The following is a 17,277-nucleotide window of genomic DNA, read 5'->3' as shown; positions in this document are numbered from 1 at the left end:
TTATATTACAATTAATAATGGTCAACATCTCAAAATGAAAGGCAAACATGAAAAAAATCATAGTATTCTAGGGAATATGTGATGACAAGAACGAAAACGTTCATATCTGACTGTTCCTGGCAACTGTTAGGGCAGGCAGTGTTGAATCACTTTTTCTGGACCATACACTGAAACATGCTGCATACACAAAGCACAAACTGTAGGTAGTATCTTTCTCTCGATCCCTTCCACTAGACTGTGAGTCACTCAAAGGCAGAATCCATATATAACATTTTTAGTATGTCCCATCATAACTGTTCCATAATAATTCCTATGATTTTTTTTAAATTCAACAAAACAAATTGATAAAAATCTCTTATTTCAAAGAGAAAACAAAATTTCCTTAGAGCTACATTCCTACATGTGAGACTGAATAGCAGAATCATCTGGGAAAATTTGCTTAAACTCACATATCTTGCCTTTTCCACACTCAATACGTATTATTTGAGAAAGTTTCCAGAAGATACTCTGGAAACTGTCTCCATCTTAGAATCACAACAATAAAAAAGAAAATTGAGATTGCTTTGTTATTTTTACTGTGTTATAAACACAAAGGCAATGAAGAATTAAAGAATTATACATATGAACAGATATACATACTGCACAAACATGTATATATTTATACATAGATTAACATGTAAGTTTGTACATGTACATATATATATAGATGATATAGGTATAGAGGACGTAAGTCGTGATGGGACACTTGATTTGGCCTTACATTCAAGAAATATGAATGTGAAAGAGCAAATAATTAAACAATATTAAAAATGTTCAGATATAAGCAAAAATGATTTGATTATAATAGAAAGAAGAAAAAGAAGGAGCAGACACTTTTGAAAGCATTACATGAGTTACTGTGCCAATAATAAAGTATTTGTCTGGTGATTCTTATAAATGTAAACACTTCTATGTGTTGCCATGCAATATTTTTAAATGAATATAAGACAGTTAATTTTCTACATTTTTCAAGAAAAGTTTTCTGTTATAAAGATATGTTTTTATATCATTAAACATTTTAATAATCATGGATTATAACTGAGGCTCAATTTCTATTTTCAGTTTAAGTTCTATAAAGATGGACTTAAGTACAGCAAAAACAAATGAAAGAGTTAGGGCTCCCCAAAATACTTTCAGAGAGAATATCAAGAAAAATATAAACCATAGCTCTCAAAAAGGTAAATTGGATAAGAGAATAAGTGATTTATACTCTCCCTGTATCACTCTTTATAAAAAAAAAAATTAGACAACTATAATAACAGCCTCAACATCAAGTAAATGTGGGTATGTGATTAAAATCACCTCCCTTGTATCAACTCTATTAGCAAGCTACTGTGGCTTATAACGTATTACCCAAAATTTAGCAGCTTAAAAATAGACATTTATTATCTCACAGTTTTAGCAGATCAGTTTCAGGCATCACGTGGCTAGGTGGCTCTGCCTTACAGTTTCTCATGGGCTGCAGTCACAGATGAACTGGGTGGAAGGGCGTTTAGTGAGGATCCACTTTCAAGTTCACTTACATAGTTGTTGCAGGCCTGTGGATTTTTCCACAGAACTCCTTTTTATTTGGACCTGGCTTTTCCTAAGCTGTAAGTGATTCCAGACAGAATGAAAAAACCTAAGCACCTGCAAGAGGAAAAGTGTAACCTCTTACAACTCAATCTAGGAGGTGACATCCATTGCTTCTGCTGTACTCTATTCACCTTGAAAGGGAGTCACTAAGTCAAGTCCACAATAATTGCCTGGGAACTACACAAGAGGATTAGAGATGGGGAAACATTAGGGTCATCTCAAAGTCCGTCTACTACATCAACCTTAAAAACACTGAAAGTAGTTTTTTATTATCTCTAAATCACAAATCTGATGATGCCAGCAATGAAACTACATAGGGTTATAAAAGGAATAATCAAAATCTCCCTCAAGGATGCAGCAGATTAGATCCACAAATAATGACAGAAAAATTCCCACAATCTCTCACCATTTGGTAGGTTTCTAATGCTGTCCCAGAAACCTAATATTGTCCCTTCGCTGCCTCCTCAGAATTCCAATGAGAAAGACGATGGTTTCTCCACTCAATATATTACACACCCCCATGGAATTAAGGGATTGGTCTAGCAGGCTCCAAGGTGTGCTAGAATTATAGCTCGGTAGTCAGAAGGGTTATACTTTGGTTTCAGTCCTGATAATAAATTTTCTGTGTATCAGTTTGCTCCATGTGTGAATCTAATGCTTTCGTGTTCCTTATACCTTGCTAGTAGTCAATAAATAACAAATGGAAGGAAAACTGAGTAATATTACTTTCATGAATTACATACCGTTGTTTTTCTGCATACATAAAGGTAAATCTAAAAGTCTTACTTGGGTTGCTTAAATTTCTAATGCAACTAAAATCTCAAAGGTGCTCTGACATCAAGCTCAGATTTAAATATCAAGAAACCAGTAAAACACTATGTTTTATTTGTCCATGAAAAGAAGATACCCATTCTTTAGTGGAGCTACTTTATCCTTTTTTAAAATTGTAATTAAGTCCTGATTAAGAGGGTGGGGGGTATATAATAATTTTTTTAATTTTAAGATAATTTTGAATTTGCATAAAGCTTGCAAAGATAGTACAATTTCTATACATATTTTACTTAATTTTCTTTTAAGTTAACATCTTACATAACCATAGTACATTTGTCAAAACTAAAAATAACATAGGTACATTACTATTAACTAAACTACAAATTTTATTCAGCTTCCACTAGTTTTTCCACTAATGTCCTTTTTCTGTTCCAGGATGCGGTCCAGGATGTGCTAATCTGTGATGGTTCCTCAGACTTTTTTTGTTTTTCAAGGTCTTGGCAGTTTTGAGGAGTAGTGGTCAGACATTTTGTATAACATCCATTAGTTCAGCCTTACATGCCGTTTTTCAAATGATTAGGCTGAAGAAGTAGATTTGGGGACGAATCCCACAAAGGTAAGGCGACCTTCACATACCATGTCAAGAGTAACACAATATAAGCATGAATTATTACTGGAAATACTACTTTTATCACTTGTTTAAGGTGCTGTCTGCCATGTTTGTCCATGATAAAGTCCCCCAATCTTCTATATTATTGATTAGATACAAGTCACTATGATCAACACATCCTCAAGGGCACCTAGGACACATTTTATGATCCTTTTTACACAGCAGCAAAATTTCATTTTGGCAATTTCAATATGCATATGCCTCTTCTCTAAATTTTCTATTACTTTTTATAGAAATGCATTTCTTAATAAACACTTTTTTATTCCATACTGCTCTTTCATTATGTCTGCCTGGGATAGCATATTAAACATTAGAGAAAGGTAAGAAACACGTAATAATCACTTCTAAGCATAAGGAGTGGAAATAAAGAACAAAGAGAAAAATAAACTGCTGTAAAAATTGTATTAAATGACATGAGTAACCTATCTTCAAGTCAGTGAATGATGATTTTGATTATGCTGTGTGTTAGAAGGCAACAAAAACTTTAAAAATTTGCATTTTTTGCACAAATTTTGCTTTATTGCAGGATTGGAAAGTGTCCCACATCTACATTTTTATAGAAAGAACACAAAATTATTCTTATTTTAAATGACAGTGGTTTAAACTAAAGAGTGTAAAGCTAAATGTGACAAAGTGCTTGCTTTGGTTCTAATATGATCATATCCTGGATTTTAAGTCTTCTAATTAGAATACACGAATCTTAGCTGTAATGCTGAAGGTGATCTTTTAAGAATGCTAAGAATTGCAAAGTAGTTGCTTGCTCAAGAGAGCATCCTCTTCCCTACAAGTTTAAAATAACTACATTCCTATACATTCCCTTAACTATTTAAGAAGTTCTGGTGTGCTTCTCTAGGTAATGATTTGTGTTACAGAATTTTGAGACCGGCAGAAAAATCTCTCTACAAAGAAGTTCTACAGCTGTGAAATGTTCTCCCCCTGACACAGTTTCAGTCTGGAGGCATTTAGAGTATGAAGTAAGAGTCTTCAATTTTATTGGCTGTGTGTGGGTTGTTTGGTTTCTTGGCAGGCATGTTTTGCATGTTGAATATTTCCCATGAATACTTTCTTTTTGTTTAGTGTTTTGGGGCCTCTAGCTCTAGTAGGTAACCAATAAATTAAGCGAGACGAAATAAATATCCCTTTTTTCATGCTTTGGTTATATGCCTGTAAGGGGAAAGTGTTTCGGGGCCTAAATTTTCTACCTAATTGACTAACTTTTAGATTTCTCTTTTGCTTGTTAAAAACCCTCAACGAGTTTGTAATTTCCTTTGAGTGTAGGGATTATCTTGTGTTTATTTATTTCCACAGGGCTGTATACAGTGTTCAGCATAAAATAAGGCTTCAAATTAGAAAGAAGTAAAACTCTTTACAATTGGCTCATTCCTAAAAATTGTAAAAAATGTTTGCTGACAAATTCATACCGTAAAATTAAATCAAGAAATGGCTGAAATATTTGGTGACCACAAGATATGCTAATATCTTAGAAATATCATTTTATATATGCCTATGTTAAGTGCAGGTTATTCTTAGTTATTTCAATAGTGGTTTCTGTATATCACTTCTCTACTAATCTCCTCACATTGACTTATAAGAAAAGTCTGAAAGATTCTCGACTCTTTCTGCCCCTTCCATTTTCCATTGTGAGTGTCATGCCACGCAATCAGGCTGATAATATGAATCATAACAGCTCAGGTGAGTTCATACATAACCTTACCTCATGCATGTCGTCTCACTGTATCTCCTTTCCTGCCCCGGCTCGTATCTTCAACAACACTGCAGTAACCACCTACTGCAACCCGTTCCTTCAGTTTCTAGCTTCCGCGTTCTCTGGTCCATTTTTCAAATTGCTACTATATTCATCCCTGTGAATCACATCCTGGTCTTGCCTCTGACTTACTAAAATAAATTTAATAGTTTTCTACTTCCCATAAAGTACTAAAAATATGACTTCTAACATATATTTCAAGAAAATTACAACATAATGCAAGCCAAGCATTCATGGAAAAGAATGCTAAAAGTTAAAAATATTAGAGAGGTAGATAAATATGTAAATAAAATAGATGTGAAGGTATTTCTCTACAATTTTAAGAGATGTTATTTCTTGTTTTGTCAGGAGGAGTAAGATTTTTAGCAAGAAAGTGATACAATGCAATTTGAATTTTAGGGGCATCGTTCAGACTACCAAGTACATAAAGGGAGGAAAAAGAGGCACTGGAGGAAAAGTTGGATGGGAGCTTATCTCAGTTAAGTCAAATGAGAGATGATAAGAGGGTGGAGAGAAGGAGATAGAATCAGGAGCAGAATCGAAGTTACCTAATGACTGATTAGAGAAGTAGAAGAGGCCAAAAGACAGAAAAGAACTTGGATGACAAAGGGGATGTTTTTTACCAGTAACAAAAACATGACCTATTAATGGAAGAACAGATTTGGTAGAGGTGGAAATACTGGGTGATTAGTGACAGGGCATGGTGGGAAGAGCATAGCGAACTTAAGTTTCACATTTGTTGAGGTCAACGGTCCCGTAGAACACTCAGAGAAGGTATTTAATGTGGAAGTATTTAGGGGAGATCCTGTGTGTGCTTTTTAAAAATTGTTTTGTAGAGCCCAGTACATTGTCTTTAGTTTTCAGTATATATTTTCTTAAAGGAATGAACAACTATGAATAAGGAAATGAATAAGTGAATTATTGCATTGAGATCGGCAGAGAGCAGAGAGGTGTTTTGTCTTAACACCTATTCCATTCTCTTGATGGCTCAGGAGTACCTTAGGGAGAGCAAGGCCCTATGAGAGCTCCTTAGCAGGATACCCTATATTATTAACAGTGTTATCAAGTAGCCATAAGCCACACCTCCTTTATGTGAGACATGCAAAAGACTAGCAAAAATGAGGTTTTCACTGATAAACTTCAATTTTCAATATATATACAAGATCATGCTAAGAGAGGCAAAAAAGGATTCTTTGTAAGCTGCTGCCCCTGATGTTCCATGACCTTAGAATTCAACCCTTACTTTGCATCTTCTTCACTTTTCCCTGCCTTTAAAAATTTATTTTACTTCCTTTGGCCATTACTTTTTTCCTTCTTTCTTTGTGTTATTAAATTTACTTAGTCTTCTTCCAATTCTTCTCATAAATATCACTCATCATATTTCAGAGATTAAGGAAACCTGTATCAAGATTAGCTGATCTTCATGGAAAGATTCAAAAGCAGTTTAATTCTATCAAAATGGAGAAAAAAATGACTTTTAATTTAGCTAGGGTTATAGGGCATGTAACTTAAATGTGCTGTAACATAACTATCATGAAATCTAAGTGTTTTGTTAAGTTTTAAAATTTTCAATGGTGATCGCTTTAATTATCTTGTGTTGAGAACTCGGAATGTGATTCTTTAAAGAGTCTGCTTCAAAAAGATGTATAATATTTCAGATTCACACTTAAGCCTGAAAGAAGAAACAGAATGTATTAAAGACTTCTAATGGGTTAAGTGTTCCAACAACTGATAATAGATTAAACCACTGTCTTTGATTTTTGGCTTGGGAAATGAGTATTATGTCTTGAAAGAGGTATCTATATTCCTAACATTGATGAATATTTGAAGAACTTAGGAGGAAAATCACTTTGGTACATAAACCTCATTCAGTAAGTATTTGTTGAATTAATAAATTCAGCCTCAGAGTACAAGGGTGAATAAATGCTAGTTCTGCCTGACTAAACGATGACAAATTCAGTTAAGCAGATTCAGAATTAGTATGATTCTTCTTTTCTGAAGTAGTATAGTAAAGTAAAAAAGGACACAGACTTTGGAGAAGAAAAGCCTTTGATTCAAATTACACCTCTGGTTCTTATTAGCTATGTGACGATAAACCGTTTAATCTCCCCAAACCTCAGTTTTTTTCTTTCAAAAAAAGGAGATTGTAGCACCTATGTCTTTGGGTGAGGGTCAAATATGATAGTGAATTAAATCATTTACACAGTAATGGCCATATAGTACATGATAACTATTGTCATCATCCTAAATGTAAATTTTTTCACAATATCTAACTTCTCTCAAATAATAGAATAAATTCAAATTTTCTCTTTACAAAGAATGAGGGATACTGTATGCCATTGCCTTTTCAATTGCTAACAAATCTGCTTTACACATACTGAATTGCAAGGCTTTTTCTAGGGTACTTGGGGTTAGCATCACATGCCTGAATTACTCAGGGGAGTTTAAATCAAATAAGAAGATCCCTACTCAGAGGCGGCACAGGTCTACTGATTTCTAGGACCTAGACTGAGGAAACTGACATGTAAAATAAATTATATGGATGCTATTGATGAGCACGGACAGCAGGAAAGTCCTTGAAGTGGGGAAGGCAGCATGAGTCATCACTCGCGACCTTTTCTGCAAAGGTGGACAACAGGTGTGGATTCATGCAAATAATAGAAAAGGGTGACTCACTGCTTTTTAATTTAAACTACATTAGCAGGTAGGAAGGTTCCAATTCAGAAAAGAAACAAAAGTCTCTATTATTTCTTTGGCAGCTCTTTTTGTTTGTTTTTGATCCTGCTTATCTCCCAAATTAGATAAAGTAACAGAAATAGAGGAAAGGTTCATAGAGAGGCTTAGATAAGAGAAAGGCCTGTGAAAATTCTGCCTGAAGTAGGGCAAAAAGCTTCCCTTACTGAGTGGAGTGTGATTCAACTGTTATGAACTGGACAGAAGAAGAAACAGGACATATAATAGCTACTTTCTTTTTAATTCAAAAAGATATAGATACGTTATTTTTCTATTTCAACTTATAGTCTAGTAATGCTGGAGGTTTTTTGTTTTTTTTTTTACATATTTGGGATTTTTCTGTTAACTAGCGAATCTACTAAAACTCAGTCTCTTCCTAAGCAAGTAAGACTTGAGACATTATCTTTTTCCCTTTCAATTTGTTACCTTAATTTTGTTAAATAATCCTAAAGACTACAATAGTTAAAAATGAAGAGGAATATAAATGGTAACAGATAATGGCGAGCAATGAACTGGCACAGTGATATCTAGAAAGATTGCATTAATGAGAGAATGAAACTGTACAGCATTGCTATGTGACAGCTCAAGCCCAGCGAAGGCTAACAGCAGTAACTACACGTCATAGGAATGCTCTATCCTTGACTAAAACTATTTGGTGCTTTCAATAAGCTCAAATAGTTGAGTCTCATTACCCCTGGAAAATACATGACAAAAAGGAGCTCTTTCTCAGTTTTTGTAACTGTATATTTTATGAAGAAGATGCAAACACTTTAGCCTTTTCCCAGGTGTGAAGTGTTGTCTTTTTAAATAAGTAATTAAATAAAAGAAAGCCTGGCTTAGTTACGACTGTGTAGTTCTCTCTGATTTGTATTTTCTACCAGCAACTTTGTAGTCAGCTGCAATTACAATTCGAAATTGTTTGCTCTTGTTGTCATCATTTGACCCTTGTTTCTGAACTCAGTCCAGCATTTTTCTTATCAATGTATGGGGCACCATAAATTATAGTCCTAGGAGCCTTTCATTGATTTGTTTGGAGAGGCTGTTTAAGGGGAGTAAGTCTAGTGTGTGTTTCTGGCACCAGCAACTTGGTATGTTATGACTCAGTACACAGAAATCATAAAAGACCGCTTCTCTCCCCCTGATCTTAAAAGGAGCTCAAAACTCATGTTAGAAATATTCATGCTTCTGAAAAATAAAGAGATTATCAAAATGAAGTAAAAAAAAAACATAAAGACTTATAAGTAAAAGTTGGTCTCAAATTTTTAGAATATGGAATTTTCTTATTGCTTAACTACTGCAGTACAGTCTCCCTCAAACTACACACTACATAGACATGTTTCCAGAAGTTTTCTGAGAATAGAATCCAACAGAGAAGTTTATCTCAAAGCAAAACTATCAGCTCATATATTGTTCCAGTTTCCATGCTATATTCACTAAATATCCATCTCTAAGGCAATACTCTGCTCCTACCCCATAGGATACTAGGAGACATGAATAGATGAGTAGAAACAAGTTGTTTATAATAATATGTCATATGTTGAATACTCATATGTGCAAATAATTTTAATTTGTAAAAATTACTAAACTATTTTTGGAATTAATAACTGTAGTTTATGGATTCTAAACGTGATAAATTCCACTAAAAGTCCTGGCCAATTTTTGCGGTAGGTTTTAATTCCCAGGTGAAAGAGGATATTGAATGGATTGAAACCTACCCTGGTAAATCCACAAATAAGTCAACCAAATAAAGAAAAAGAAGATTAGAATTAAAATATAAACAACTCCATCTTTCTTTCACCCTCCAATTTTTATTGGCTTTAATAGTTCCCAGAAGAAAGGTTTGTATAAAAATATATCCTCCAAGCCTCAAATAATTATTCAGTTAACATCTGAAATTGTCATCCAGGAAGTCAAAATCAATAAAGCCCAGAAGATTAAGCCTCCAAAAAGAGGCCAAAATAAATGGTTTGATATAGGTACAACGTAAAAGCTGCTTCCAGGTGATCTCTGGGGAGAAAAAAGAAACAAAACTGGCAGCCTGGAGTTGCCAATTGGCAGGTTGGTTATATGAGAAATTGTGTCAGAATGTAAAAATTGCAATTGTTTATCAAAGATCTAGAAACATTCTCCCTCTGAGAATCTTTAATTAATTGTGCAAATGTTTGGTTATTTGGTATTGCTGAGCAACTCTATTTTGTAAGTATTTGAAAACTACAATCTCATCTATAGTTAGGAGTTCCCACAGTTCTTTAAGCAACTGTTCTGCAGAAATTGCACTCTAATGTTTCCTAGTAATGATTTTACTTTCCCAAAAAGGATTATCATTCAAATAAAAATGGACTCAGTTCCAAAATTTAAAAATTAAAATATAAGCTATGACTTTCATCTTTAAGCATGTCTGTATTTTACTGCTGTCTTATTATTATCTAGAAATAGTTAATACATCATATGTAAAACTGAGATATGGGAGACAATACTCTTTGAAGAGAATTACAGCTATTTCTAAACATGGTCTTTTTTTCTTTATTTTTAATAGGAAGTTAAAATGCCCTTGATCTAGCCTGTTTATTACTTTCTTAACTTATAACTAAGAGAATTGAAACATTTTGCCAAATTCAGAGTGCAAATGACCATGAACCATTTTCCCAGTTTCCTATCAATATTTGTGGAAATTGATGACAATAAACCTAATAAAATTTTTGTTGTTATTGTCATTATGTAATTGAACTTTTCATTTTGAGACAATTGTAGATTCACTTCTGGTTTTAAGAAATAAAACAGAGAGGTTCCCTGTAAACTTTACACAATTCTCCCCAATGAAAAACAATAATACAGAACTATAGTATATCACAAAAAGAATATTGATATCAGTGCAATTGATTGATTTATATAGATTTCCCCAGTTTAACTTGTACTTGCTTGCGTGTGTGTATTCAGTTCTATGTAATTCGATCACATGTGTGGATCTGTGTATTTAACACCACAGTTAAGAAACAGAACAGCTCCATCAGCATAGGGATTCCTCATTGTGCCCTTTTATTACCACATTCACCTTCACGCCCCCACCATGCTTCGCCCTTTTTAATTTTGTCATTTCAAGAATGTAATGCAAATGGAATCATACATTATGTATGAGAATGGCTTTGTTCACTTGTAATAATTCTCTTGAGACTCATCCAAGTTGTATGTATTGATATAATTTTAAAATGTGGAGTCTATTAAACAATATTGGAAGACAAATGTAATCATAATCTTAATATATTTTTAGGATCACTAATGTTTTCTTCGAGTGGTCCAGTTTCGTGTTTCCCGATCACCTAGGGGGCTTGTTAAACTAAAGCACAGCTTGCGGAACCCACCCGTAGTGTTTCTGATGAAGTGGTCTGGAGGGCCTGAGAATTGGTGCACTTATCTAAAAACAACTCAGTGAGGATGATGCTGTTGACCTCACTTTTAATAGTGCTGCTTACAATTAATAATTAGGAGCTCATTATCATTCTAATTTGAAATATTATTCTAAAATCATTCATTTTCACTCTCTTATTACTGGAAGTGGTGGATCTAGGAAAAAGGGTGACACATTCAACAGAATTCTCAAGGAATCCTCCATTATGCCTGGAAGGAAAAAAGTCTAAATCAGATACTAAATAAGAAAATAGAAAACAGGCAGTTCACAAAAGAGAAAATGTGTATTGTCAATAAATGCATGAAAAATGTTTCTCAGTAGTAATTAGGGAAATGCAAATTAAGGTAATGAGCTTGTAACTCAGTCTACTGGCAGATATTTCAAACTTCGGTAACCTGACATGTTAGTAAGATAATAGAGAAGCATGTAGCTGTAATAGTTAATAGGCACAGCTCCTTGAATCGGCAGTTTTTCCTATTAATATTAAATGTGCCTTATGGATTAACTACTGTAATTTTGGCTCTCTACTCTATAAAAAGACATAAATACATGCACAAGGTCAGATTATAAAGGGATTTGTTGCAGCTTTTTGAAAAATTAAACCTACCTAAATGTCCATCAATAAAAAGAAAACTAATAGCATTTAGCGTTTCTAGAAGATGAACTATTTCTCCATGTACTAGAGTGGAAATATTTAAAACATGTGGGAAAAATTTTTGTCAAAACAATACAAATACTGTATCATTTGTTATAGCATTCATATGATATAAATAATAGCAAACAAATATTAAGTACTTACTACATGCTTGGCACTATATTAAGTGAATTACATACATTAACTATTTTATTCCTTGTAACAGCTATGTAAGTTGAGTACCAGGAATAATCACTAGCATTACTGAACACTCATTATATATGCTAGGGATTATTCAAAGTCATTTAATAACAATAGCTGATACTTACCAAATGCTTACTGAATCGCAAGCAATGTTGTAAACATACCATAAAGTCCTAGAAAGTGAGTATTATTTATTTATTTATCTCACAAAATCTGAGGAGGTACTTAACGATAGGTCTGGGAAGCCGAGTAAATCAAAGAAGCCGAGAATGTTAGCAGCAGCAATTTGAGACGCTTTTCTGTAAAGCACTGTCATTAATAGACCCTGCTTCAAGAACATGGAGAATTTGTTTTCCCTTTCAATGATCAAAGAGCCACACCAGAAGCCCTGTTTGGCTCAGGCTCAGGTGGGGAAAGGTGTCTCCCTTATGAATCAATCAACTCTGCCCAAAGTGGCAGAGTCTCAAGATTCAGACATAATCACTGCAGACCCATCTGCATGTACTGGTTGGTCTTAAAGATGAGGGAAGTGGGAGAAAGGGATAGGAACACAGTTACAACCCAGGAAGTTCACTCCAACTCTTGTCTCCCTTCCCATGTGAGGCACGTAATAGAGGCAAAGAATGAGTGGGAGCTATTAACTCAACTAACATTTTAAAGCATTTTCTGTGTGGCCAGGCTGTATCTGGCACTTTAATAATTCTCACTTGTGTAATGTGTCTGCTTTACAAAGGTCTTTCACAAAGACCTGTCTCTCTTTGAATCCTCAATCACAAGAATCCAAGTGGTGCAGATAGTGCTCTCCCTAATTTTTGTAGATGAGGAAACAAACTCAAGCAGAAAAATGGCTTGCCCAAAAGCAACACAGAAAGTGAGAGTAGAACTAGAACTCTGACCCAGGACTTTTTAATCCCCAGCCAGTCCTCTTCCTGTTGAGACTTTGAGGTGAGTATTCAGCACTAACCTGGGGAAAAGACACTAAGAGCAGCTTACTTCATTGAAAAAGAGGAGTTTAATGTCCAAGGAGGTGAGTAATAGAGTCCAGATGAAAGATTTGACTAGCTATAAAATGAAAATGATAGCAGAGAGGGAATTTATTCAGAAGGAAGCAGCAAATTTATTGGCAGGATTTATGTAATAAATGACAGTGAAGAACAAAATAGACGTTGTTAGTATAATTTAGGAAAGAATCACTCCATGTGGAATAAACAGATCAATTTTCTGTGATGATATGAAAGCACTCCACATTTGTATAAATATATGAACATGGCATCAAGATAGCATTTGCTTGGAGATGAAATCAGTGGTGAAAAAAATGCTTGATTTTATTTTTATTTGATTTGATTTGATCTTATCTTTAGTTTGGTTTAGTTTAAGACAGGTTCTCACTCTGTCACCCAGGCTAGGGCCTTGACCTTCCTGACTCAAGTGATCCTCTCATCTCAGCTCCACAGAGTAGCTGTGACCACAGACACACACTACCATGCCTGGATAATTTTTTATTTCTGTAGCTATGGGATCCCACTGTGTTTTCCAGGCTGGACTAGAACTGCTGCACTTGAGTGATCCTCCTGCCTCAGCCTCCCAAAATGCTGGGATTATACATGTGAGCCACGGCACCCGGGCATATAGGCTTAATTTTAATGTTCTTGGAGAAAACTCCCCCAGAAGATTACTTAAGTGTTAGCTTCATTGCAGATACCCTCGTTTGCATCACATATTATGTAAGGGTTGAACTGGAATTACAGAGCAAATACAGAAATTATCCAGTCAAGGATGTAGTCTCTACCTCAGCCAAGTTAATTCCTCGCTAGAAAGTATTCTTGGTCCTTTTCTCCTGAGGGCCAGGCACAGAAATAACAAGAGTAAGAAATCAGCTCTGTATCTTTTGCTACAAAGAAAATGATTATTTCCCCTTGCTTCTCAGATTTTCTTTTCAGGCGATTATGTTATGTTACCTCTAAACATGTCTGACACACAATGAAGAGATTATTTTAGCAAAACAGGATATTGTCACTGTAGTGTTTCTGTGAGATGAAGGACAGTATTTTGTCTCCACAGCTATGAAATCTAAATATTGAGACTTAAAATTCAACATTTTTCTCACTGAATTCATCCTGTAGATGGGTTCCAAAGACTTTATGTCAGCTGGCTGAATGATCAGTAATGTAGTCATTATGATTCTCTGTGATAAATGTTGGATTAATTTAATTATATTAGCTCATCCTATCATTATGGGGAAAAAAAAAAAACCCTTTTTTTTGTTTATGTGGTGCTAAAGATTCTTTCATACCCTCAAGATCTGGAAAGGGGAAAAAGCAAGTTGAAGAACAAAGAATGCTTCACATTTTCTGGTGTGAGCTCCATGCCTAGCCTGGGGGACTGGATGGTTGAACACCAAACAGCTGAGAATTGTTGCATCTGTGGAAAGGGGGGAACGATAGGAGGAATGGCAGATGGGAGAAGGGGGACATTCATGTTTTTTTCTAAATATGTCTGTGTGGTTTGAATCTTTTACAACAATAACACATTCATGCAGGACTCGTGTGATTTTAAAAGGATGATGAAATAAAAGCTTCATTCAGACAATGAGAAATAGTGCTTTTTACTCACAATGTTAATAAAAGTTAATTTTTGTGAAGTCATTTAGTGGTCTTAGTTTCTAAGGCAAATTTTTGTTTGCATCTATTAGCAGTTTATTTCTGTAGGATATTTTCATTACTTTTCAAACATTTGCCTTAAAAATTAAAAATATAACAACTCTTAAGTGTATTAGAAGTTTTAGCTTTCAGCAGTATTACACACAATTTGCCCAGAAGATACGAATATACTACTAAAAATTTAAAGACAGCCTCTTACAGATTTTCTTCTAATGCTCTTTGTAGAGTGAAGATACTAAAAAAAATTTTTAAAGATATCGTAACTAAGTTACTTGTGAGATATAACCCCTCTTCCACAGCCACCTACCAAACTCTTCAAGTACCCTAAATCTTGGCTTCGGGTTCCAAAACCATTTCTTTATTTCCACCCTTTCCATAGTTTAATAAATGTGATTGGAAGGGTTGTATAAATGTGCATTTGTTAAGAGGCACAGAGGAAGAAGAGAAAGAAGACTCTCAGGCTGTACTTCTTGGTCTTTTTGAGGAGTTCAGTATCCTCCAACATCAGCTCTGAATGGTAGGGATCCTAAGTGCCTGTTCCTGGTCTTTTGTTCTTCTTCGATCTTTTGGGTAATCTTGCCTTACCTAAGTCTCAGTATTACACGTAGACCTGGCATTCTCGAATCTATGCCTACAGCCCAGATCTTTTCTGCGAGCTCCAGGTTTCTACTTCCAGCTGCATAGTGTATTTAGAAGTTATAAAATTAGATTTGTTTCCCTCCACCCCAAACCTATTCCACCTACTGTTAACCCAGTGATTTTCAAACAGAGGTGATTTTGCCCCAAGAGATATTTGGCAAACTGTGGAGACATTGTTGATCATATTTGGTGTCACAGGGGCACTACTGGCATTCAATCGTAGATCCTGGCATGCTGCTACACATTCTACAATTTACAGGACACTCCTTCACACAGACACAACAAAGAATTTGCAGGTACAAAATGCCAGTAGGGCCAAGTTTGAGGAGTGGTTAATTTTCAAAACGGCTAACAAAGGTTAATGTGATGCTTAATAGATAGTTAATAGATTAATATCTTAGAAAAGAAGGACACAACCATCCATCCTTGAAGTCATCCCTATTTTCTTTCTCTCTCTCACTTCCCACATCTAGATGGTCATCAGTCCCATGGATATGAGACACAATCTGCCCCTAAATTGCCATCCACTCTACCGTGACTTTAGTTCATACTGTTTACTAGACTACACCACCCTTCTTATTGAAACTCTCTTTATTATGCCTCCATATCAGGCTTCTTACTGCTGCTTGAAAGATCTTTCCAAAATATAGATCTATTTATGTTACTCTTATGCAAAAACCATCAGGGGCTTCTGCTGCCTGTAGATAACATTCAGACTGATGATATAGTCCTTGCCCATCTCCTTTATACCTGTTTAGCCCCTTATCTACAAACTCCCCAGTCTCAGCTCCCGGTTCCCCAAACCCTCCATACACACTAAGTTACTGAAGATCTAGAGGAATTCTTGCTATCCCTCAGCTTGTGCGCCTTTGTATATCAGCCATCTCTTTATTCTATTGTTTTCTGGTTAATTTATACTTGTTATTGAAGCCACATGTCATTTGTAACTTTGTCCGGGAATACATCATTTCCTAACCAACCCAGGCCTGCAAAGAATACCTGTATTCATCAAGATTCATGGTTGAAAATAACAGAACAAGATTCTGGATAACGTGAATAGAAAATGAAATTATTTAAAAGTTTTTGATGGCTATATTGAGTTGAATCATGTCTCCCAGAAATTCATGTCGAACAGGACCTATGAATGAGACCTTATTTGGAAATAGGGTATCTGCAGAAGTAATCAAATTAAGATAAGGTCATACGTGGTTAAGGTAGGCCCTAAGTCACATATGACTAGTGTTCTTATTAAGAAGGAAATTTGGATGCAGAGACACAAATGCACAGGGAAGAATGTCATGCCATGTTCTTGTAAAAATAGGAAAAAACTGGAGTGATGCACCTGTGAAGGAACTTTAAGGATTGCCAGCAAGTGCCAGGAGAGAGGCATGAAACTGATTTTTCTTCTGAGCCTCCAGAAGGAACAAGACCTGACAACACCTTGATTTGGGAATTCCAGCTTCCAGAACCGTGAGAAAGTAGATTTCTGTGATTTTAGCCACACAGTGTGGATGTTTGCTATGGTAGTCCTAGGAAACTACTACAGTAGCCCACATAATCAATACAAACGAATAAAACATGTGCCGTTGCTAGCGACTCAAAGCACAGTTAAAATCTTGCCCTGGAAACAATTTGTTTAGAAAGTTGTCTTTGCTGGACACAGTGGTTCATGCCTGTAATCCCTGCACTTTGTGAGGTCAAGGTTGGTGATCATGAAATCAAGAGATTTAGACCATCAACATGGTAAAAACCTGTCTCTAGTAAAAATGCAAAAGTTAGCCAGGCCTGGTGGTACGTGCCTGTAATCCCAGCTACTCGGGAAGCTGAGGCAGGAGAATTGCTTTGAAACCATGAGATGGAGGTTGCAGTGAGCTGAGATCATGCCACTGCACTCCAGCCTGGTGACAGAGCGAGACTCCATCAAGAAAGAAAGAGAGAGAGAGAAAGAGAAAGAATGAGAAAGAGAAAGAATGAGAGAGAGAGGAAAGAAAGAAAAAGAAGGAAGAAAGAAAGAGAGAAAGAGAGAAAGAAAGAGAGAGAGAGAAGGAAGGAAGGAAGGAAGGAAGGAAGGAAGGAAGGAAGGAAGGAAGGAAGGAAAGAGAGAGAGAGAAAGAAAGAGAGAAAGAAAGAAAGAAAGAAAAAGAAAGAAAGAAAGAAAGAAAGAAAGAAAGAAAGAAAGAA

The 17,277-nt window shown here is 35.4% G+C and overlaps 1 long non-coding RNA gene across 1 annotated transcript; it reads right to left on the bottom strand.

Annotated features, from left to right (window-relative positions):
* Positions 1–330: 330 nt before the first annotated feature.
* On the bottom strand, positions 331–13,250 carry LOC116549667. The gene is made up of 2 exons (XR_004267991.1): positions 3,072–13,250; positions 331–524 (listed from the first exon to the last, which is right to left on the bottom strand). It is a non-coding gene; the product is annotated as an uncharacterized LOC116549667 (long non-coding RNA).
* Positions 13,251–17,277: the final 4,027 nt, after the last annotated feature.

Source organism: Sapajus apella, unplaced genomic scaffold, assembly GCF_009761245.1.
Source record: "Sapajus apella isolate SASKATOON/1434 unplaced genomic scaffold, GSC_monkey_1.0 scaffold6, whole genome shotgun sequence".
Lineage (NCBI taxonomy): Eukaryota > Metazoa > Chordata > Mammalia > Primates > Cebidae > Sapajus > Sapajus apella.
The sequence above is the reverse complement of the archived record's forward strand: the minus strand, read 5'-3'. Positions and strand labels throughout refer to the sequence as shown.